The 23,594-nt window shown below is 44.0% G+C and overlaps 1 protein-coding gene across 1 annotated transcript in view; it reads right to left on the reverse strand.

Annotated features, from left to right (window-relative positions):
• The window catches only part of FRMPD1 (FERM and PDZ domain containing 1), a 144,569-nt gene that overhangs the window by 58,269 nt on the left and 62,706 nt on the right, over positions 1-23,594 (reverse strand). The window lies entirely within an intron of this gene.

The raw sequence follows: 23,594 nt of genomic DNA on the forward strand, positions 1-23,594 counted from the left end.
ATATAGGAAATGTATATACTTATATATGTTTCCCATATAAAAATATATTTCTTGTATATATAGGAACATATTTTAAAAATTAAATATCACACATAAATCCATCACATTGAAAATTATACAAAATAAGCATCCTACTTCAAGTATCCAACCCATTCCCCTGGAGGTTAACACAGTTAACAATTTGGTATGTATTCATACTATCTTTGTCCTGAATTAACAGAGACCTATATTATGTATATTAACACATCTGTTCTACAAAAATAGTGTTATACTCAGTAGTCTGTACTTTGTATTTTTTAACCTGCAATTATATCCTGTATATCTTTCCGGATCAGAACTATGGACAGCTGTGTTTGGAGGTTATTTGATTACTAGCGCAGCTCAACATTTTTCATGTGCTCCTGGCCATTTGTGTTTATTTCTTATTACTTTACTGTTTCTGATTTTTCCTTATTTTTCTGCTGGAATGTTTGCCTTCTTGTCGCCAATTTGTAAAAGCTCTTTTATATAATAAGGATTATTTAATGTTCCTTTGCCAAGGATACAAAATAACATCATATTTCTTTGAGACTTACCATGGAGGATCAAGAATGTAGGTTATAGTGTCCTGACAAAACAGAGACTAAACACAGAAGACAGAAGAATAACTGTCTAGCAAAACCCATGGGATATTGTTTTCAAATATCAACTGCCCCAGTCAGGGCCCCTCTAGGATCAAGTCCATTGGAAATTCTGCGATATTGATATTAACTTGGTCTGTCTTACGTCTGAGCATCACGCTTTCCTATGGGGTCTAGGAAAGGAGATTTAAAAGCAAGTCATATGAAAACACATTGAAAAATCAAAGAATGTTTATTAAATAAAAACTTGGGGGTGGCCCACATGATCATGGTTCACAAAGAGCCCAAGAGCCACCATGTGGAAGACACATATTCCCCATGATTCTAGAATTTAGAGACAGGATTAATGGGGAAATGCCACAGTGCATGGGACTCCAGCTCAGACTAAGGCAAGAAATTCGTGTTCCTGGTAGATCCAAGCATGGAATGAGTTTCCTCAAGAATTGTTAAGATCTTCGACACTGAAGGTATTCCAGGGAAGGCTGCATACACTGCATGAATATAGCAGAAGGGACACAAGGATGGTGTAGAGGGACACATCCATGGAATACAGGGAGCAGATGACGCCTACAGTTCCCTCCATTCATGCAATCTGAGGTCTCCACTAGATCTAAGAGCCAGGCAAGATGGTATCTGTTGCAGTCTGTCTCAAAAGCCAAAGCCCCACATTACCCAGAGTAGTCGGAAATCCTGAAGTAAGCACAGCACTGGAAGAAGCACGATGTCTGACCTCTACATTCTTATAGTTTCCACATGATTGCAGAGTTGTCAGGGATCTCAAACATATCCATCAGACTGAAGGCCATCGAGCCTTTCCATTCCTTTTGAAGGTCTTCACACTACAGTGGTTACTTTTTAAGTAACTGCTGCCAAATACAATTTAGCTAATCGGTTTCTATAAACATACATGGTTCTAATTAAGAGAATTAATTTGCGTTATATATCTGGACTGTGGGTAGGCAGGTACCTTCATCCAGGGATCCCCAAAGACTAAACAAATGCCTACAACAACCAAGCCATTAAAAGTGCTCTTGACTCAGCAAGGTCTGAGCAGGAGAGTTTAAAGTCAAGAGAATGACCTGCTAATGGTTTTAATGTTAGCTTCTGGATTGCTGGGCTAATGGAAGGAAGTAAATGTCCATATCATCTAAAACGTTTGAATCTTCTCTACAGTCCCACTGCCAAGAAGTTATCTGGCCTCTTACGTTCTGTCATTCCCTGTTGGACCCATCTTACTGTTAGAAAGTTTCTTTACATAAAGCTGAATTCCATTCGTCTGCAGTTTCAGTCCTCCACACCAGTGCTGCCCTCTGGCCACTCCTACCACCACTGCCCCGAATAAATCAGCTCCCTTTCTGGATTTGAACATAGAAATCTTTCAGCCTTTCAGTCTCCTTTGTCCCAAATTAAACATCCTCAGCTCCTTCAACAGTTCCTTGTAATACAAGTTCTTTTTAGAGCACACATCAACTTGTAAAAAATACCTTAAAAGGCATGAACCCTCAAACTGAACACAATTCTGGTTGCCTGGAACAATGTGAATATAAAAAGGCAAACTCTCTCAAAATATTTTGTAAATGGGGAAGAAGACTAAATATGTCAAAGTGATAGCTATTTTAAATGCAAACAGACAATTAAAAGGGATACAAAAAGGTGATAATAAAAGACTTCAGGAAACTAGCACAAGATATTGAGAAATGAAAACATCAGTGGAGGCAGCAAAAGATAAAAGAGAAACTGAAGTGCCCAAAATCACTTGCACTAAATTGAAATTGTAACTAAAACTAGATAGCACTTCAAGAAAAACTGTCAGGCATAGAATCAGATTGAGGATCTCAACTTACAAATAATAGGGCCAGCAGAGAACATGGAAAAGGAACACACAAAATTGTAATCAAAGAAATAATGAAATGCAAATTTATTAAGCTGAAAAATATGTTTCAAAAATAAAGAACACAAAATACAACTCTCAGATATGCCTCAAGGAAGACTCTTCACGTATCAACTCAAATTTTTAAACTGCAAAGATTAAAGAATCATGCTTAAAACCTGTTTTTAAAAAGGAAAAGAGAATGATCATTTGAAAAAGAAAGACTATGTTCATATATTGTGCAGCCTATTATTCAGGTATTGACTCAAGTTCATTATCTTTCTCTCTGGGAGATGTGAAAGTTTTATAAGTGCTACTTGAGACACTGTTCTTGAAAGACATTTTGGCTGGGCACGGTGGCTCATGCCTGTAATCCAAGCATTTTGGGAGGCTGAGCAGGGAGGATTGCTTCAGCCCAGGAGTTTGAGACCAGCCTGGGAAACATAGTGAAATCCTGTCTGTACTGAAAATAAAAAGTTAGCTGAACGTGGTGGTGCACACCTGTAATCCCAGCTAATTGGGAGCCTGACGTAGGAGGATCGCCTGAGCCCAGGAGGTTGAGGCTGCAGTGAGCCATGGTCGTGCCACTGCACTCCAGCCTGGGTGACAGAGTAAGACCCTGTTTCTAAATAAATAAATAAATAAATATTGGGGAATCATGCTTGACTCTTTTCCTGTTTTGTGTCCCACATTGATTCAGTCACCAAATTCTGTTGATCTTGGTCCCAATTGTCTTAATCTGTCACCTCCTCTCCTTTCTCAGTGCTACTGCCTGAGTTCAAACTTTCATTCTATCTGAAGTACTACAATAACCCCCAGCCAGTCTCCTTACTCTTCATCAATCTGTCCTCCATGTGACTGCCAGATTAATATAAAATGTAAGTCTAATCACATCACTTTTATTTTCAAAATCCTCCAGTGGTTCCCCTTCATCTTTAGGATAAAGTCTGAGCTCAAGAATTATAGTAATATCAATAGCACAACTATGCCAACAACATTACCACTTACTATGTGCCAGGCACTAGGCTAAGCAATGTACACAGGTTATCTTATTTAATGCTTTTAATAATTCGCATTTACAAAAAAAAAAGAAACTGAGGCATGAAGAAGTTAAGTAACGTGGCTAAGAGCACACAGCAAAGAAGTGGCAGAACTGGAATTAAAAATCAGATTAGCTTGCTTGTCTCTGAAGCTGGACTCAGCCACTCCATCCCACTGCCTCCCCTCTGGCCTTGGGATGGCAGCCAAAGCCCTTTGTGATCTGGCCCTGCCTACCTGACAACTTCATCTCCCTCACACAACACTCTGCAGAACTGTATTACCTGTTGTTCCCCCGAAAGGCCTTGGTTTCTCATGCCCTCATGTCTCTGCAGATACTGTTTCTTTGCCTCGTCCATATCCTCTGCCTGCACACCCATCAAATTCCTACTCACACTTCAGTGAACAGGCACAGTAGTGGACTGGATTAGCACAGAACACTCCCCTCTCCAGCTTGTTTTCTCATCTGTAAAAACAATGATAATGATCCCTGCCCAGTTATCCATCAGGGTTGGTGTAAGGCTTACATTCCGTTATGCTGTGACAATGCTTTGAAACTATAAAGTTCTATGGAAACGTGCCCAAGAAACATCTCTTTTTCTGAGGTAGTGTAAGCTCAGTTGTGTGACCAAATTTGTGTGTGGCAAAAGTTTGAAGTAGAAGAAGTCGATTTCTGCCACAAAAAGGAATTAGGTCCTGATGCATGGTACAGCATGGATGAACCTTGAAAGCATTATGCTAAGTGAAAGAAGCCAGACACAAAAGGCTACATAATTTCATATAAATGTCAGACTCCATTTATATGAAATGTCCAGAACAGGCAAATGTATAGAGATAGATAGAAAATTGATTAGTGGTTGTGAAGGCAGTGAAGAAGGGAAATGGGAACTGACTGCCAATGGGTAAGAGATGTCTTTTTAAGGTGATAAAAATGTCCTAGAATTAGACAGTGGTGATAGCTGCACAATTTTGTGAATACTCTAAAAACCAATAATTGTATAATTTAAAGGGTCAATTTGATGGTATGTGAATTGTATCTTAATTTTAAAAATAGGCCGGGCGCGGTGGCTCAAGCCTGTAATCCCAGCACTTTGGGAGGCCGAGACGGGCGGATCACGAGGTCAGGAGATCGAGACCATCCTGGCTAATACGCTGAAACCCCGTCTCTACTAAAAATACAAAAACTAGCCGGGCGAGGTGGCTGGCGCCTGTAGTCCCAGCTACTCGGGAGGCTGAGGCAGGAGAATGGCGTAAACCCAGGAGGCAGAGCTTGCAGTGAGCTGAGATCTGGCCACTGCACTCCAGTCCGGGCGACAGAGCGAGACTCCGTCTCAAAAAAAATAAAATAAAATAAAATAAAATAAAATAAAATAAAAGAAAAAATGCTTATTTCTGGTGCCCAGCTTCACCCTTCTATCCTCCTTTCCTTGCCAGTAAGTAATAACCCCAACTCTGTAAGGAATCTGGTTTTTCTCACCTTTCCCCCATTTCTTCTTAGTAAAACCCTACAAGCATTAGAAGCACCAGGAAGACTGGTTAAAGCATAGATGTCTGAGCCACAGAGTTTCTGGTTCAGGAGGGCTAGGGTAGGGCCCAAGAATTTGCATTTCTAACGTCCCTCCAGATAAAACCTAGGGAATGCTGAAAAGAGCACTGAACTAGACATCAGGACACCTGGTTTCCTTCCTGGCTTTGCCATTAATTAAGCCTAGAATTGCACAAGTTGCCAAGCCTCTGGTTATCCCTTTATCTCAACATTGCATTTCTCTAAGTATGTGCCGATTGTAAAATTGTATTATGTTGTCACTGAAGTCTTCCAGGAATCCCCATCCCTAAAATCCAACATCTTCCTAGATGTCCAACTCCGTCTCCCACCACTGCCCCCAAAAGACTGCTCTCTTGGCCAATTTGGGGAAGGAAGGAAACTAACATTTTCACCTGTAGATGTCACTCCTCATGACAACCCCACATAGTAGGAATCCATAACTCCATTTGGAAGACAAGACATTGAGGCTTGGAGAGGTTAAAAAACTTCCTCAAAGTGGCCTAGGGGAACCCAAGGCCCATCCTTCTCCCGTCATGTAATTCTCTGTTTCGAAGCTTCTCTGTCTCTCAAAAAAAGCCCCTAGGTAGCCCCTCTTGTGTCTTTGTTCTGATCTCTTCCACTTTCCAGGACTTATTCAAATCCTGTGTAACTGTCAACAGTTAGCTCAAAGCCACCACATTTAGGACGGGTTCCTGGCCACCCACCCACCATGTTTCACCAGGTGACCCAATCACAGAGCTGCTGTGTGTAGTCTTGCTCTTCCAACAGCCTGTGACCATCTCCTTTATGCTCTTGTCTTGTGTTTTCTAACTTCATATGGATTCAGATCTTGTTTTCTGTCCCTCAGACTATAAACTCCTTGAGGGTAGGGGAGAAAAGTACCCTGCTTCTTTACAATCCCTGCAGAGCCTAGCAGGATGCCTTCAGCTCAATCAAGATTTGTTGAATTAATAACGGCAGGTTACAGATGTCTGAAATGCTATGCTAAGACGAGAACCCCAGAACAGTAAGCAGCTATAACTACTGAATCTTCTAAGTCCAAAGAAAAGCTATTGGCAGATATTTTTGGGAAGTTCACATTACATTTCTAATGTCAATCATTTGATGTTGCCTTGGTTCATTACCATGATCACAGCTTAGTGAGAGATAATGGGCTCACACATCTCCACAAATTTCTTAAAAAGAACTCAGATTACGATGATGCTTCATCAGAAAAACGACATTCTTAGAAAGGAAGGAAGGGGGACTTATCTATTAGACCACATGATTATTCCTCGAAGTGCAGTTACAACCAGGACCCCAGGAAGGAGTTTCAAACCCCTTTTCCCTACTCAGGGATCTCAGCCAAGTCTTTCACAGTATCACAGGCACTGATAGTTTAACCTCATAAGTCATTTCACCTGTGGCCATAAGAAACTGAGGTAAAGTCAATTGTTTCTTTTCTTTTCTTTTCTTTTTTTCTTTTTTGAGACAAAGTCTGGCTTTGTCTCCCAGGCTGGAATGCAGTGGCCCCATCTTGGCTCACTGAAGCCTCTGCCTCCTGGGTTCAAGTGATTCTCTCACCTCAGCCTCCAGAGTAGCTGGGATTACAGGCACGTGCCACCACACTCGGCTAGTTTTCTTGTATTTTTAGTAGAGACAGGGGTCTTGTTATATTGCCCCAGCTGGTCTCAAATTCCTGGCCTCCAGTGATCCACCTGCCTTGGCTTCCCAAAGTGCTGGGATTACAGGCATGAGCCACCGTGCCCAGCCCAAATTGTTTATTTTCATTTCTTATTTTGGTATGGCACTACATATCATTCTTGTTCCTCCTCCATCTTCCCTTCCCTCCTTTAAGCCTCTCTCTTCCACAGGAACCCCTCCCCTCTTTTTATTATAGAAAAGGGCATTGAATACCTGTAAGGGGGTTTATTATGGACCAGAGAAAAAACAATGCTCACAGCTGGTTCTCTAGGTTTCCTGAGCCCTTCATTCATGTCAACAAGTTCTGGCTGCCTGCATCCTCTGCCATCTCACCTTGCCTTGCACACCAGATGAAAAGGAGACGCAGGAGGTGGGAAAGCACCCTGGACCCCTTTCACCCCAGGGCGGCATTCCCCAAATGACAATTGACCTCAAACTGCCCTCCTGGCTTTTGCCATGTTAGCAAACTGCCAGAACACCACACCTGCAAAACACGGTCTGCGTAAAACAGATTCTATAATACAGTGCCTCCCGTTTTAGCTTCATCCTAGACAATAGTACTTATTCAACCACAGGTTTGATCATGCTGGATATGTTTTTTTCTTGGTGCACATTAAAATAAATATATAGCGATTTAACAAAAAGCACTCATTCACATATCCACTAAAATAGTCTTGAGTGTCGTGTGGTACAAAGACAAGCCTTTGGGAACACTAGTTCAGGGCATCGTCATGCCCCTCAGATTTCCCATCTGCCTAACAGGATTAGACGTCTCTTAGAAAGGGCTTAGCCTCTTATCTAGCTCAGTACAGATGGCCTCTGCATGGCCCTTTGAGAGCTACAGGGTGGCAACAGGAACAGACAGCTCTAATGGGGATCCAGGCTGTGCCTTTCTCTTGCTAGGGATCTGAGAGTATGGGGACCCAGACCACTCCTAGTAGAAGACTGGAAGTTGGTCACACAAGTCATCCACTTTGCCAGATGAACAGTATCCCTAGAAAGGATGTGGGAAAGGGGTGAAATGAACACCAATGCCAACATTGGTGTTGTTGATGTGACCTGCAAGGCCTCACCTCACCATGTTTGTCTTACTGCTTACCCTCAAGCAGCCTCAATGATGGATTGCAAATAACATTGCTGAGTCAGCTGCAGCTGCTGAACCCCTTGTCTCCACCCTGGTGCAGGGAAAGAGCACTGTGCAGGGAGACAAGAGACCAGCAATCAGGTTCCTGCTCTACTCCCAGCTCGACACGTGACTCAAGTCACATCCCTTCCCTCTGTGTCTGTTTTCCTACCTGTAAAGGTAAGAGTTACACACGGATAAAATTTGAAAATACTGTGCTTCATGAACGGAGCCAGTCACAAAAGATCACATATTCTATGATCCCATTCATATGAAAGTCCAGTAGGGAACTCTGTAGAGACAGAAGAGAGATTAGCAGTTGCTTAGGGTTGGGGAAACAGGGCATGGAGGAGTGATAGTGAAACAGTAAAAGGTTTCTTTTAGAGGTGATGAAAATGTCCTTAAGTTGACCATGCTGATGGTAGTACATATCTGTGAAGATACCAAAACCTCTGAATTGTATGCTTTGAATGAGTAAATTTCATGGTATATGAATTAGATCTCAATAAAGGTGTTTTACAAAAACAAATGCCATAAAAGGAGAAAAAGAAAAGTGATGGGGTTAGAAACATGACCTCAAAGCCCTTTCAAATCAGAAGTTTCTGACTCTCTTTAAACAAACTACAGTTCCCCAAATGCTTCTGGCCACCAGACTTCTCATCAGTTTTGGACAGACTGCTGCTCTCTCAAAAGATGTTTGTCACCCAACAAATATCTGGCCCTATGCCAATGTCTGTGGGGAGCAGGAAGATGCATCGGCTGCAGTGTCTGCCCACCAGGAGCTCTAACACACGGTAGATGGCAAGACCATGAGAGAGGGTTGCATGGAGGGGAGGGGCTCAGAAGGGGATCACCTCTAGGTCAGGGGAGCACCAAGATTGGAGGCTTCTCCATGCCAGAAGCACCTGTGCTGGGCCCTAAAAGGCTGATGAGGACCATGGGGCCTGAGTAGCCTACTTGGAAAAGCTAAGGACCCAGGCTGAGTGCAGTCTATCTGGGGCTATTCTGGGCCCTGCCCTGACTTGGGAGGCTCACACAGAACATTAGGTTCCTGGAAAGTGCTTTGATGGCAGAGGTGCAGCTGACTCTGCAGTGACTCCAGGTCTTGCGATACCTTCACTTCCTTCATTTATTCCATGGATATTTATTCGGTATCCTCTACGTGCCTGGCACTGTTCTAGGTCTTGGGAGTCATTAGGAACAAAAAAGATGAGAGTCACTACCCTCGTTGAGCTTACATTCTAATACAGGTTCTCATTAGACAAGAAACAATGAACAAAAAAGGAAATTAATTAAGACTGTCAGAAAGTGGTAAGTACGCCGGGTGTGGTGGCTTGTGCCTGTAATCACAGCACTTTGGGAGGCCGAGGTGGGTGGATCACTTGAGGTCGGGAGTTCGAGACCAGCTTGGCCAACATGGTGAAACCGCATCTCTACTAAAAATACAAAAATTAGCCAGATGTGATGGCATACGCCTGTAATCCCAGCTACTTGGGAGGCTGAGGAAGAGAATCACTTGAACTTGGAGGTGGAGGTTGCAGTGAGCCAAGAATGCACCACTGCACTCCAGCCTGGGCAACAGATTGAGACTCCATCTAAAAAAAAAAGAAAGTGGTAAGTACTAGAGGGGAAAAGAGATAGAATTAGCATCAATGCCTTGAAGCTGGAGGTCAGGGGTAGGCGGAATTTTATTCACTCTGAGATCTCCCACACATATCTCCAGAGAGCTCTAGGGTTCTGCCCTTTTTTTCCAATTCTCTGAGTTAAATCTCTAGCCAAGGGCTTAGCCATGACACATCTGGACAAATGTCACCATGGGTCCTGTTTCCATTTCTTCCTCTCTGAATCAATGCTAATATCCACAGATTCAAGAAACATTCAATGATCATCAACAATGTGCCAAGTACAGGGGCTGTGGGGGACACTGAGATAAGCAGGCACAATTCTCACCCTCGAGGAGTCTGCAGTTCACCAGGGAAGTCAGACACACACCTAACCAGAATTCAAAGCAAAAGAAAGGAAGTGATCTGCTAGCAACATGAGCAAAGGCTACAAGGTTTTTGAACCACGGTCTATAGTTTACAAAGCACTCTCACGGGCAGATGATCTTGTTTGGTGGTCACATCATGGTATTCCTCCTTCAAAGCTTTCACAGCACACTACTGGACTCACAGTTCTTCCCCAGTGACCTTTCATGTCAACAGTACAGGCCTTGTCATGCCCTGGTTCCAACCCTGACTCTCACTAACCTTGTGCTAACCTTGCATCCTTGGACAAGTTACCTTAGCCTCCCTGAACCTGCACTGTCATCTGTGAAATGGGGCTGACTTCACCTGCCCCACAGTAAATTAGATAATATATGTGAAGTTCTACCAGAATGCATGGCACAAAGGAAGTCCTCAATGACAGCAGCTATGATGTTATTCTTCACTTCAGAAGGCTATCCTCTTGAAGCTTAACTGTTTCATCTGTCTTTTTTGTCTTCCTAACTCAATTCCTAAACTGCATTTCTCTCCAATTGCCCTCAGTCCTAACCACTGGGTAATGAGTTACTGAATGAATGAATCAACCAACCAACCAACTGGAAATTGGAAAGAGGGAGAGAGAAAAGGCATGGACAACTCTCAGGTTTCTGGTTTGGATGACTGGGGATGGCGGTCCCTTTCACCAGGAAAGAAAACACTAGGAGAAGGGTGGGTTTGAGGAGTAAGATGAAGAGTTTGGTTGGGAAATGCTGAATTTGCAGTACTGAAGGACAGTCATCATGTCCAGTAGATAGTTTGAGCTAAAAATAATAATCTGACAGTCATCAGGTTGTAACTATGAGAATGAATAATTATCCTAAGAGATGTTGCATATCAAAACTGGGGCCCTTTACATAAGACTAATGCCCAGGTTCCACCCACCCACCCCCAGATGCTGATTCAACTCAACTGGGGTGGGGCCTGGGCAGGGTTTGTTACAGGAGCCCTCGGTAATTGTAATGTACAGCTAGTGTTGAGAACCATTAGGGTAGGATGAGCAGAGCTGAGGAAGGAATGACGGTGACACCATTATTTTAGGGGCTGCAGAACCAAGGAAGCCATGAAAGGCAACTGAGAATGAATGATTAGAGAGACCTAATAAAAATCAAAGAAGCCTGGGGAGAAAAAAGGTTCAGAAGACTATGTAGGCAGTTTGGTGGCACCTCAATAACTTACACGTAGAATAACCTTGACCTAGCAATTCCACTTCTTGGTATCTACCCAAAAGAACTGAAAACAGACGCTCAAACAAAAACTTGTACACTAATGTTCACAGCAGCACTATTCACAATAGCCAAAAGGTGGAAACAAACCAAACATCCATCAACAGATGAATGGATAAACTCCTTGTGATATATCCATACAATTGAATGTTATTGTATTGTATGGAATTTATGCAGCCATAAAGTGCTGCATATGGAATTTATGCAGCCATAAAGTGCAAGGAAATACTGATACATGCTACAACATGGACGAACCTCGAAAACATCTATGTTGAGTGACAGAAGCCAGACACAGAAGGTCACATGTTATATGATTCCATTTAGATGAAATATCAAGAATACACAAGTTTATATAAAGACAGAAAGCAGATTCGTGGTTGCCAGGGATTGGAGGAGAAGGAAATGGAGAATGACTGATGAATGGATTTGGGACTACTTTTTGGGGTGATGAAAAATTTCAGAACCAGGTAGTGGTAATAGTTGTATAATATTGTGAATGTACTTTATGCTGCTGATCTGTACCCTTTCACATGGTTTTAAAATGGTAAATCTAATGTTATATGTATTTTACCACAAAAAAGTACATAACCAACCATGTCAAATACAGCCAAGACAGCCAAAAGATCCATCGGAAAAGGGTCCACAGACTTGGCAATTAGGACCTTCAGATAACACATTCTCCTTGGTGCCTCCTGTTACTGTACAGCCACACAAAGTAGCTGGGAGCAGGGCTAGAAGCCTGCTAGGGCCTTTCCAGCTAAGAGGTTATAAAATTTGGTGGTCTTTAGTGTTCCTTTGCCATTCAATGTGAAGTTCTTTACCTCTCCATAGGCTTTTTCATTATTACAAATGCCCTGAATCTGTTAAAATTCTCTCGACAACCATCTGGGCATAATTCAACAAAATTGTGGAATGTGAATTCAAAGTCTAGATTTGTTTTTTTTACTATCAAATGATTCATCAATTGTCATTACACACCAACTAATTTTTAACAGCCTCTGGGCATGTTTGATACCACACACACCAAAAACAAAACCCACAGCAACTACAGTACTTGGGAAATTCAGACTAAGGACTCCCAGAGTCCTAGCCCATATGAAGCTGCTTGCCACGCTGGTGGGCTGAGATTTGACTCCACATTTCTGTGTCTGGGGAAGGAAGGCAGGATTACAAACCTATCACACTAGTAAACAGTAACCACCAGCACCACAGCACAAGCAACCAAGAATGGCTTGCAGGGCTGGGCCCAAGACATGCCTCACAGAGCTCTTGCCCATTACTACGACATCAAGACTGTCTTGACTTTGAGGTTCTTTCCCTGAAAGTCCTCACCCTTTTCATAGACCTACTGCTGGCTATGGGTTTGCAGGCATTTTTCAATTCCAGTCCCTGGACTCTAGACTCCACTTTACAGGTCTGCAGCCATCTCAAATCAAGGGATTTGGTCCAAAAGTAAATGCAATTCGTTCCATTAGATCCTCTTTCCACTGGGATCTGGGCTGGGTGTGGTAGAGGAGATCGAGGTTAAGCAGACACAGCCCTTGCCCTTGGGGTGTTCATCGTGTTATAGAGAAGACAAGCCACATAGAAAACTCCTAACCAATATAAGGCAGAGAGTGAGCCCCCTAAGAACGGGCTGTCTAAAATGCTGTAGGGAGTCTAGGAAGAGCTCCTGCCAACAGCAGGGCAGTGTGTGTCTTGCTCATCTCTGCACGGGGCTTAGGAACGGCTGATTGCTGTCAGGCGGCCAAGAACGCCAGGTGCCGCCTGCCAATCAGGACCCTATGCAAGGGTTCAGGCCAACGGGCCACTCTGGCTGTCTTAATTAAGCCTTAATTAAGCATTCTACCCGGAAACCTCTTCTCCCTCCTGTAGAGCTGCCCAGTTTACAGCAAACAATTCAGGGAGCCCGGTCAGCTGTTAGGAGGTGGCAGCCAGTAGGAGCGGCACCAACAGCTGTGAATGAATGCCGACTCGATTCAGAGATCGCCGAAAACCGCAGGACCCAGGAACTCAGAAATTCAGCCCTAATTAAGCATTCTGCCCTCTGTCCCTAACCTCAGTAGAGAAAAGTGTCCAGTTTGGGTCACCCCACTTTAAAAGTACACAGAGATGATCAGGGCTGGGAGTTCTGCCTAAGGAAAACAGGAAAACAGGAAAACACTATGCAGTAAGATACTCCCCAAGACACAAGCTCTAGGAATGAAAAGCAGAACAACTGGCCACAGAAGCATGTTTAGGTACGTTACAGCATGTCTTCTTTCTTGAATTTCCAAAAAAGGAGAACCAGAAACCATGTAACGTTCCAGAAAAAGCCTTTGATTTAATGTAGAGTATAAACCATAGGCCATAAAGCCGTATTTATGCTCTGGGTACAACTGTAAAAGTGATACGGGGCACAGACAGGCAAAAACACAAAACAAGCTTGATCTGATGGATGCTGGGTTTAGGCTGCCAATTCTTTTTGTTTCTATTTTAATTCCCATTGTTACTGTTTGTGCAGCAATGATACCTCGTTTAAGGATCAGAGAGATGATCTCTCAGAAGAGAATCAAAGCTTTACAGGTTGAAGCAAAGGTTCCCCAGGGAGTGGCAACAGGACAGACCAACACACACCAGTTCGAGCAGCAGCAGGTGCACGCCTCGTTTTGCCCTGGCACTGCACCCTGTGTGGTTCTCAGCAAGTCTCTTCTTCTAATACCTCCATTTCCACCTCTAGATCTAGAAGTATTCTAAGGCCCCTGCCACCTCCAAATTCATGATTCTGACTGGTGGAGAGGTCAGATCAGAGATCTATTCTCTCATGTGCAGGCACTGACCAGCCCATGCTGGGTCACACCTGTGGCACCTACACCATGAGCACCATTAAACACCCTACTCTCCCCACTTCCCAAGCCCAGAACCCAGGCACCCACCTGAGAGTCTGTGTACCCTCCCCCGATGTCCAACCACTTTCCACCTCCTGTAAATGTGACCTCCTTAACCTCTCTCAAGTTTCCACTTCTTTCCATCTCCACCACCATCACACACACATTCAGGCCGGCATGCTTTTTTTTTTTTTTAGACAATCTCACTCTGTCACTCAGGCTGGAGTGCAGTGGCATGATCTCGCCTCTCTGCAACCTCCATCTCCCGGTTTCAACTGATTCTTGTGCCTCAGCCACCCGAGTAGCTGGATTACAGGTGTGCGCCACTCCCCCGATTCATTTTTATATTTTTAGTGGAGATGGAGTTTCACTATGTTGGCCAAGCTGGTCTCAAACTCCTGACCTAGAGTGATCCACTAGCCTCAGCATCCCAAAGTGCTCAGATTATAGGCGTGAGCCACCATGCCTCACCATGATCTCTTTCTTATGTGGATCATTGTAGCACCTGGTCTCCCTGCCTTGCTCCTCTTCCAGTCTATTCCACACACCACAGAGTAATCTTTCTCAAAGAGGAAAGTCTGACCTTGTCACTTTCCTGTATATAACTCTATAATGTCACCCCATAACTTTTAGGATCATTTTTTAGGGCCCATGGTGTGAATTCTAAAGCCAGATCTCTTGGGCTCTGATATGGTTTGGTTTGGCTGGGTCCTCATTTAAATCTCAACTTGAATTGTATCTCCCAGAATTCCCACATGTTCTGGGAGGGACCCAGGGAGAGGTAATTGAATCATGGGGGCCAGTCTTTCCTGTGCTATTCTCATGATAGTGAATATGTCTCACAAGATCTGATGGGTTTATCAGGGGTTTCCACTTTTGCTTCTTCCTCATTTGCTCTTGCCGCCATGATGTAAGAAGTGCCTTTCACCTCCCACCGTGATTCTGAGGCCTCACTAGCCATGTGGAACTGTAAGTCCAATTAAACCTCTTTTTCTTCCCAGTCTCAGGTATGTCTTTATCAGCAGCATGAAAACAGACTAATACAGTAAATTGGTACCAGTAGAGTGGGGTGTTGCTGAAAAGATACCCCAAAATGTGGAAGCGACTTTAGAACTGGGTAACAGGCAGAGGTTGAAACAGTTTGGAGGCGCAGGAAAATGTGGGAAAGTCTGGAATCTCCCAGAGACTTGTTGAATGGCTTTAACAAAAATGTTGATAGCAATATAAACAATAAGGTACAGGCTGAGGTGTTCTCAGATGGAGATGAGGAACTTATTGGGAACTGGAACAAAGGTGACTCTTGTTATGTTTTAGCAAAGAGACTGGCAGCATTTTGCCCCTGCCCTAGAGATCTGTGGAACTCTGAACTTGAGAGGGATGATTTAGGGTATCTGGCAGAAGAAATTTTTAAGCAGCAAAGCATTCAAAATGTGACTTGGGTACTGTTAAAGGCATTCCATTTTAAAAGGGAAACAGAGCATAAAAGTTCAGAAAATTTGCAGCCTGATGATGCAATAGAAAAGAAAAACCCATTTTCTGGAAGAAATTCAAGCCAACTTCAGAAATCTGCATAAGTAGCAAGCAGCCTAATGTTAGTCCCCAAGACAACGGGAAAAATGTCTCCAGGCCATGTCAGAGACCTTCATGGCAGCACCTTCCATCACAGGCACAGAGGCTCAGAAGAAAAATTGGTTTCATGGGTCGGGCACAGGGTCCATGTGCTGTGTACAGCCTAGGGACTTGGTGTCCTGTGTCCCAGATGCTCCAGGCATGGCTGAAAGGGTCCAATGTACAGCTTGGGCTGTAGCTTCAGAGGGTGGAAACCCCAAACCTTGCCAGCTTCCACGTGGTGTTGAGACTGCAGGTGCACAGAAGTCAAGAATTGAGGTTTGGGAACCTTTGCCTAGATTTCAGAAGATGTATGGAAATGCCTGGATGCCCAGGCAAAAGTTTGCTGCAGGGGTGGGGCCCTCATGGTGAACTTCTGCCAGGGCAGTGTGGAAGGAAAATGTGGGGTGGGAGCCTCCACACAGAGTCCCTACTGGGGCACTGCCTACTGGAGCTATGAGAAGAGGGCCACCATCCTCCAGACCCCAGAATGGTAGATCCACCAACAGCTTGCACCAGGAGCCTGGAAAAGCCACAGACACACAACGCCAGCCCATGAAAGCAGCCAGGAGGGAGGCTACAAGCCACAGGGGCGGAGCTGCCCAAGACCATGGGAACCCACCTCTTGTATCAGTTTGACCTGCATGTGAGACCTGGAGTCAAAGGAGATCATTTTGGAGCTTTATAATTTGACTGCTCCACTAGATTTCAGACTTACATGGGACCTGTAACCCCTTCGTTTTGGCAAATTTCTCCCATTTGGAATGGCTGTATTTACCCAATACGTGTACCCCCATTGTATCTAGGAAGTAACTAGCTTGCTTTTGATTTTACAGGCTCATAGGCAGAAGGGACTTGCCTTGTCTCAGATGAAACTTTGGACTGTGGACCTTTGGGTTAACGTTGAAATGAATTAAGACTTTGGGGAACTGTTGGGAAGGCATGATGGTTTTGAAATGTGAGGATATGAGATCTGGAGGGGCCAAGGGCAGAATGATATGGTTTGGTTGCGTCCCCATTCAAATCTCAACTTGAATTTTATCTCCCAGAATTCCCACATGTTCTGGGAGGGACCTAGGGGGAGGTAATTGAATCATGGGGGCTAGGCTCGTGATAGTGAGTAAGTCTCATGAGATCTGATGGGTTTACTGGAGGCTTCCGCTTCTGCTTCCTCCTTATTTTCTCTTGCCTCTTGCCTCCTGCCATGATTCTGAGGCCTCCCCAGCCTGTGGAACTATAAGTCCAATTAAACTTCTTTTTCTTCCCAGTCTCAGGTATGTCTTTATCAGCAGAGTGAAAACAAGACTCATACAGGCTCATATCTCAGCCATGCCACTTGCTAGATCTGTGACTATGGGCAGGTTACTTCACAATTTTGTGCTTTGGTTTTCCCACTTATAAGATGCAATAACAATAGTACCTGCCTCAAAAGGTGGTTGTGAGAATTAATGAGGTAATGCATGTAAACAGCTTAGAACAGTACCGGGCATTTGATAAGCCCTTCGTAAGTGGTAGCTGCTGTTATAATTTACAGGACTTCAAGGACCTACCTGTGCAGGCCCCAGGAGAGAGGGGACTCTCTAGCCTCTTCACTTTCCTCTGTCTTACTGCTCTCCACTTCCCAAGCGGTTCCAGACCTAGTGAATCTCTTCCTTTTTTGTTCATGGCACGGAGCCTTTGCATGCGCTGTTTCATTGCCAGGTACACCCTTCCTGCTGCTGGCTTCCCTAGTTGACTTTTTAAACAGGTTTATTGAGATATGATTCACATAGCATACAATTCAATTTAAAATACACAATTCAATTTAAAGTACACAAGTCAATGGTTTTTAGTATATTTATGGAGCTGTGCAACCATCACCACAATCCATTCTGAAGCATTTTCATCACTCCAAAAAGAAACCTCATACTCATTAGCAGTCCATTTTCCCCCAGTTGTCTCCCCACAAGCCTAGGCTAACTAACCTACCCCAATTGTTTTGTTTTTTTGTTTTGGTTTGGTTTTTGTTGTTGTTGTTTTGCGACGGAGTCTTGCTCTGTCACCCAGGCTGGAGTGCAGTGGCACGATCTTGGATCACTACAACCTCTGCCTCCCAGGTTCAAGCGATTCTCCTGCCTCAGCCTCCCAAGTAGCTGGGATTACAGGTGCCTGCCACCACGCCCGGCTAACTTTTGTATTTTTAGTAGAGATGGGGTTTCATCATGTTGGCCAGGATGGTCTCAAACTCCTGACCTCAGGTGATCCACCCACCTCAGCCTTCCAAATTGCTGGAATTACAGGAGTGAGCCACCATGCCAGCCCCCAGTTAGTTTTCAGGTCTCAGTTTATACCAAACTTGTGAAGTTTTCTCTGACCTCTACTCTGGGTCGATGCTTTCACAGTACCTAGTATCTTCCCTCTCTCAGACTATATTTGACTATTTCCTTGTATATATCCCCTGCTAGAATATAAGTTCCACATTGAGCAGGGTTGTGGTTGTCTGATTCACCATGATTTTTCAGTGCCTAATAGATGTTCACTAAATACTGGTTGAATGACTAAAATCAATGGGGCGAATAAGCCAAAGCCAAGGCCCTATAAAGACAGCCCTACTGAAAAAATCAACAGTAACAGAGCCTTCTCTATACTACAAATACTAGAAGTCACAACATATTTAAAAATTCATGACATTCAAGTTTCCTACAACTATTCCCATTACAGCCACCGCTGAAATAAATAAGGCAGATCCTTGCAAAATGAGTTTGATTTAGGCACTTGAACAAAGTAAGTTCTTGAGTGAGAGGGAAAACAGCTCTGGAGGCTGAGTAGGAAAAGGCAAGAAAGAGCCTTTAGGTGTTCAATAGCCTTTAAGTGTTCAATACTGGTAGATTTTATGTGATCTAGCATTACCAGATCATTACTGGATAAAATGAATACGAATACATTTTGTTTAAAAGAAAATGTTCATAAGAAAAGAAGGAAGGAAGAAGTTAGTTCTGGAAGTTTCCTATAAAGCCATTCTGTTAAGCGATTCTTATTTTCCTACAGATTCCCCATTTTAACGTTACAGCTGCATTCCCCAGACAATAAACTATGCCCTGGATGCTTATTTCAAAATCCAGTGATCACAAGAAGAAAGGCAATTACCTCCCAATTAATCATTAAGACAACTTTTCAATCTATCAACAAATTGCTGCAAAACAGTTACAAAATAAAAACAACGAAAGTCTCCCTCTCACGTACTTTAATCTACTTCATAGGCTGATGGCAGATAAACTTTACTGAAAGCACAGCTTGGTCATATCTCCCCCTTATTCAAAATCCTTCAATGGCTCCCCATTGCCTTCAGGATAAAGAACAAACTCCTAAGTGAGTATTTGAAGATCCTTCTCCTGACACTGACCTACTTACATGGCCTCATTTCTTTCTAATCATTTTCACATAACCCCCATCCTAACAAATTGCACTGAGCCTCCCGCCATGCTTTGATCTTTTTGCACCTTTGCCTAGAATGTTATTTACCCACATCCAAACTCTCAGTGTCAAATTCCACCTCCTTTTAAGCTTCGTCTAAATGCTGCTGTCTTCATGAAGTCCTCCCTGATGTCCCCCTCCCTCACACATGCTCTCTACCATCTCTAGGCTTCCGTAGCCCTTTTACTAAAGATGATTCTCCTGTATTTATCACTGGCTAGCTTGGATTATAGTTACTTTTGAACATGCTGTCTACCTCCTGAAAAATTCGAATACATCTCCCCCAGCACTTAACATGTGCCATGCAAATACAAGGTACAAAAAATCTGCAGAATGAATGAATAAAATAACAAATAAATGATAGAAAACTCAGTATAATTACAGTTAGACACAGTCTAATTTATCAGTGTACTTAGAGAAGTAGCAAGTTTTAAACACAGAAAACATACCTCAGTGGTTGAGACATTTTTTTCTATCTGTAAACCTGTTTTTGTTGAAATTCCCTATTTACTTTCTTTTTTTTTTTTTTACGATGATGTTTTGCTCTTGTTGCCCAGGGTGGAGTGCAATGGCGTGATCTCGGCTCACCGCAACATCTGCCTTCGGCGTTCAAGCGATTCTCCTGCCTCAGCCTCCCAAGTAGCTGGGATTACAGGCATGCACCACCACGCTCGGCTAATTTTGTATTTTTAGTGGAGTTGGGGTTTCTCCATGTTGGTCAGGCTGGTCTCGAACTCCCGAACCCAGGTGTTCCACCCGCCTCAGCCTCTCAAAGTGCTGGGACTACAGGAGTGAGCCACCGCGCGCCCAGCCTGTTTACTTCCATTTTTGGCCCACCTATCTTTCAATCCTGCTAGGTGTGTGTGTATAGTAGTAATGCAGAGAAGCAGAGTAGAGAAAGGGGATCATTATTCAAAGCTGGCAGCAGCAACAGAGAAACTCTCTCTTCGGTAAAGAAAACTCAGAATCCACTAAAGAGACAAAGTGAGTCACTGCCCTGGGTGTCAAACACATGGAGAGGATGACTTAAGCCATGGCAGGCAGTGATTCTGTAACTTCACTGCCTATCAGATCACCTGGAGGACTTGTTAAAACACAGGTTGCTGGGCCCCACCCCCAGAGTTTCTCTAGGTCTGGGGTGGGGCTGAGAGTTCGCATTTCTCACAAGCTCTTGACAGGTGGAGACCACACTTGAAGAATCCTCAATGCAGACCATCAAAGGAATCAAGCCAGTCAAGGTCAAGGGATCAGCTGTGGCATAGGCATTTCTAAAACTAGAAGATTCATTTTAATTAAATTAAGACATATGGAGAAGTTAAATTAGGTAGTGATTTTTTTTCCCCCTTTCCACTCACTTGTAATTCAGAGGCTAAATTCTACAGAGCTGACCAGAGAGGCATGAACAAGGAAGACAGGGGACCTGGATCCAAGTCCTGATTCGGTCACTAGTTATCTGTGTAACCAAAGATCACTCATTACCCTCTCAGGACATCATTGCACCCATCTGAAACAGAGACTTATTCAATGTGAAAGTCTCTAGTCTGGGGTCTCACATCCTATGATCCCCCAATTTTGAAAACCTGTTGGCAAGTTAGTTCCAAAAGTATTTAATGATTATCCTATTTATATATATAATGGTTAAGGATGCTGCCTTTTGAAAACACAAAACAAATGTGAGAAATAATTACCAGTTAAATTTGAGAAGAACCCATAATAAATAAATTGCAGTTATGAAGACTGAAAGAATCTTACTCAAACAGGTTTCATAAAGGGTAAGTGCTCAAGAACAAATATACCATGGAAACAGATTTTTTTAAGATATGGAGAAGATACCACAATTGAAAAGAACCAAAACAATTCCCTTTCCAAGAACAGTCTAGAGAAAGCAACACACATTACAGAATGAGCAAACACCAACTTACCAGTGGCGCAGAGCTGAAGGGACTCTTCCACGGACAGAAATCCACACCTCTTCCCACTGCTGATACCTCCCCTCCATCCCAGGACACTGCTCCCGGGCCTCCCAGCACACAGCTATTTTTAAAGATAAAAGGCCACATTCCCAACATTGCGGCCACAAGAATGTGAATATCAAATGACCTTTCCATAGCTCATCGATAAGCCCAAGTAAAACTGACTGCCAGGCCATGTGGGCAAAGTTGGGTGGTATCTCTGTGGCACAGGCCCCCTCCTCACAGGACCGTGACCCTCCTCATCTGCGGATACTGGGCAGCTGCAGCTATGCCTCTCAACAAGTCTGGCTTCTCCTTTCAGCATGACAGGCACAGAAGTCCTGCAGATGCCATTCTCATCCTCAAGACCTCAACCACTTGAGCCAGTTGAGAGAGGAAATCCTAGAAGTCCTTGACTGGCAAACTGGCTTCCTCTGTGCCAAGCGCAACACAGAAGATGACACCCAAGGTCTCAGGATGCATCCATTTTATAGTTGTAGAGTTTATTCTGTGCCACATAATACTTGGTCTCCTGCTAGTTCTGCCCAGTCGTGTTCAGTTAAAGTTAATAGCAATGGCATTAGCTCACTAAGCCTCACAGCAACCCAGGGAGGTAGGTCACCCCCAAGCACATTATCCCCCCTTAACAGATGGGGAAATGACGCCACAGGAAGATTAAATAACCTGCCCAGCCTCACACAGCCTGCCACAGGTGGAGCACAGGATGATCTCAGCCCCCGTGCCAGCTCATGGACAAAGAACACTCTGGAAAAAGCCCTTTGCAATTTTAGGATCCCATGCAGTGTGGGTGGTGTGCATTACAAAGGTTGAAAAAGAAATAAGCACAAGGGTAACCTTCTTTTTTTCTTCTTCTTCTTCTTTTTTTGAGACAGAGTCTCCCTCTGTCACCCAGGTTGTAGTGCAGTGGCGCGATCTCATCTCATTGCAACCTCTGCCTCTGCCTCCTGGGTTCAAGCAATTCTTGTTCTTCAGTCTCCCAAGCAGCTGAGATTACAGGTGTATGTCACCACACCTGGCTAAGTTTTTTTTTTTAATTTTTAGTAGAGATGGGGTCTCACCATGTTGGCCAGGTTGGTCCTGAACTCTTGACCTCAAGCAATCCGCCTGCTTCAGCCTCCCAAAGTGCTGCGATTACAGGAGTGAGCCATCATGGCCAGTCCAGGGGTAACCTTAAAACTGCTTCAGGCCAGGCACAGTGGCTCACGTCTGTAATCCCAGCACTTTGGGAGGCTGAGGTGGGCAGATCGCTTGAGGTCAGGAGTTCTAGACCAGCCTGGCCAACATAGTGAGACCCTGTCTCTACTAAAAATACAAGAAAACAGCTGGGCTTGGTGGTGCGCACCTGTGGTCCCAGCTACTTGGGAAGCTGAGGTGGCAGGATCGCTTGAGCTCAGGGGAGTGGCAGTTGCAGTAAGCCAAGGTCACGCCACTGCACTCCAGTCTGGGTGACACAGCAAGACCCTGTCGCAAAAAAAAAAAAAAAAAAAAAAAAAAAATGCTCCAATTGTCTCTCTTTTCCCATGTCTCCCCAAAATACCATAAGAGAGGAATACTTTTCAATACACAGCTATGAACTGAAAGATGGTATGGGCACTGATGCAAGGCAAGGACAGAACTGACTGGGAGGCAGCAAAGGGCCTCAGTGAAGAAGGATCAAAGGAGAGGGGAGGCCAAGTAGGGTTCTATCAGTGACTCTGTACCTCAGAAGGCTAGGCACAAACTGGTGACTGCCAGCCTGAAATTATGCCCATTTCATTCCTTTATGCATTGAGTACTTGCACATCTCTTCAGTCAAGAAGCTTGAAAAGTCATCAAGGAGTGCACGTAAATCACTAAAATACAAGTAAAAAAGAGTAAGGACCAGTGCAGAGAGGCTAGTAGAATGCCTGGGAGTTTGATGGTAAGAGATCCCATCCAGCTGTGGATAAAGTAGAGTGAGCTATCAGAGAAAGCTTTGTGCAGGAGGTGAGCAGGGCATGAGGACAGGAAAGTAAGACCTGCAGGGGGAGGGAGAAAGACAATGGGAGCAGCACCTGGGGAAGGGCATAAAGTGCACAGAAGGGAGATGGCACTGGGCTACCCTGAAGACCAGAGGTTCAGCTTAGGATGAAGACGATGAGGCATAAAAGGTATGTGAAGTAGGGCGGAGGTATTGGGGTACAAGTGGCAGGTGGAAGAAGCCAGATCACCAAAGGCCCCAAGTGTGGGACTAAGGACATTTACATTTCGCTCCTAGCCGCAGTAGTCAGCATTGTGCCTTGCTCACAGTAGACACTCGGTAAGTGTTAGTGGGGCAAAATGCAGGAAGGCAATTTAATTTCTGAGTAACACAGAACAACTGTGAAGAAGATGCTCAAAAAATGCCCCCATTTTCTTTTAGCAATTGATATCTAGTCAGGAGAACTACTACTACTTACCTAAAATTTGCTATGTTCTGCCCCACACGGAGACCAGGGAATACTTGCCATCAGCTTCTCACCCAAGAACACTGTGAAAATTAACGATGAGGTAATGTCTGAAACGCTCAGAGCTCTTTGGAGATGTGTGGCAAAAGGCATCACTATCT

The sequence above is a fragment of the Trachypithecus francoisi genome, unplaced genomic scaffold (assembly GCF_009764315.1).
Source record: "Trachypithecus francoisi isolate TF-2019V2 unplaced genomic scaffold, Tfra_2.0 Lachesis_group16, whole genome shotgun sequence".
In the NCBI taxonomy this organism is placed as follows: domain Eukaryota; kingdom Metazoa; phylum Chordata; class Mammalia; order Primates; family Cercopithecidae; genus Trachypithecus; species Trachypithecus francoisi.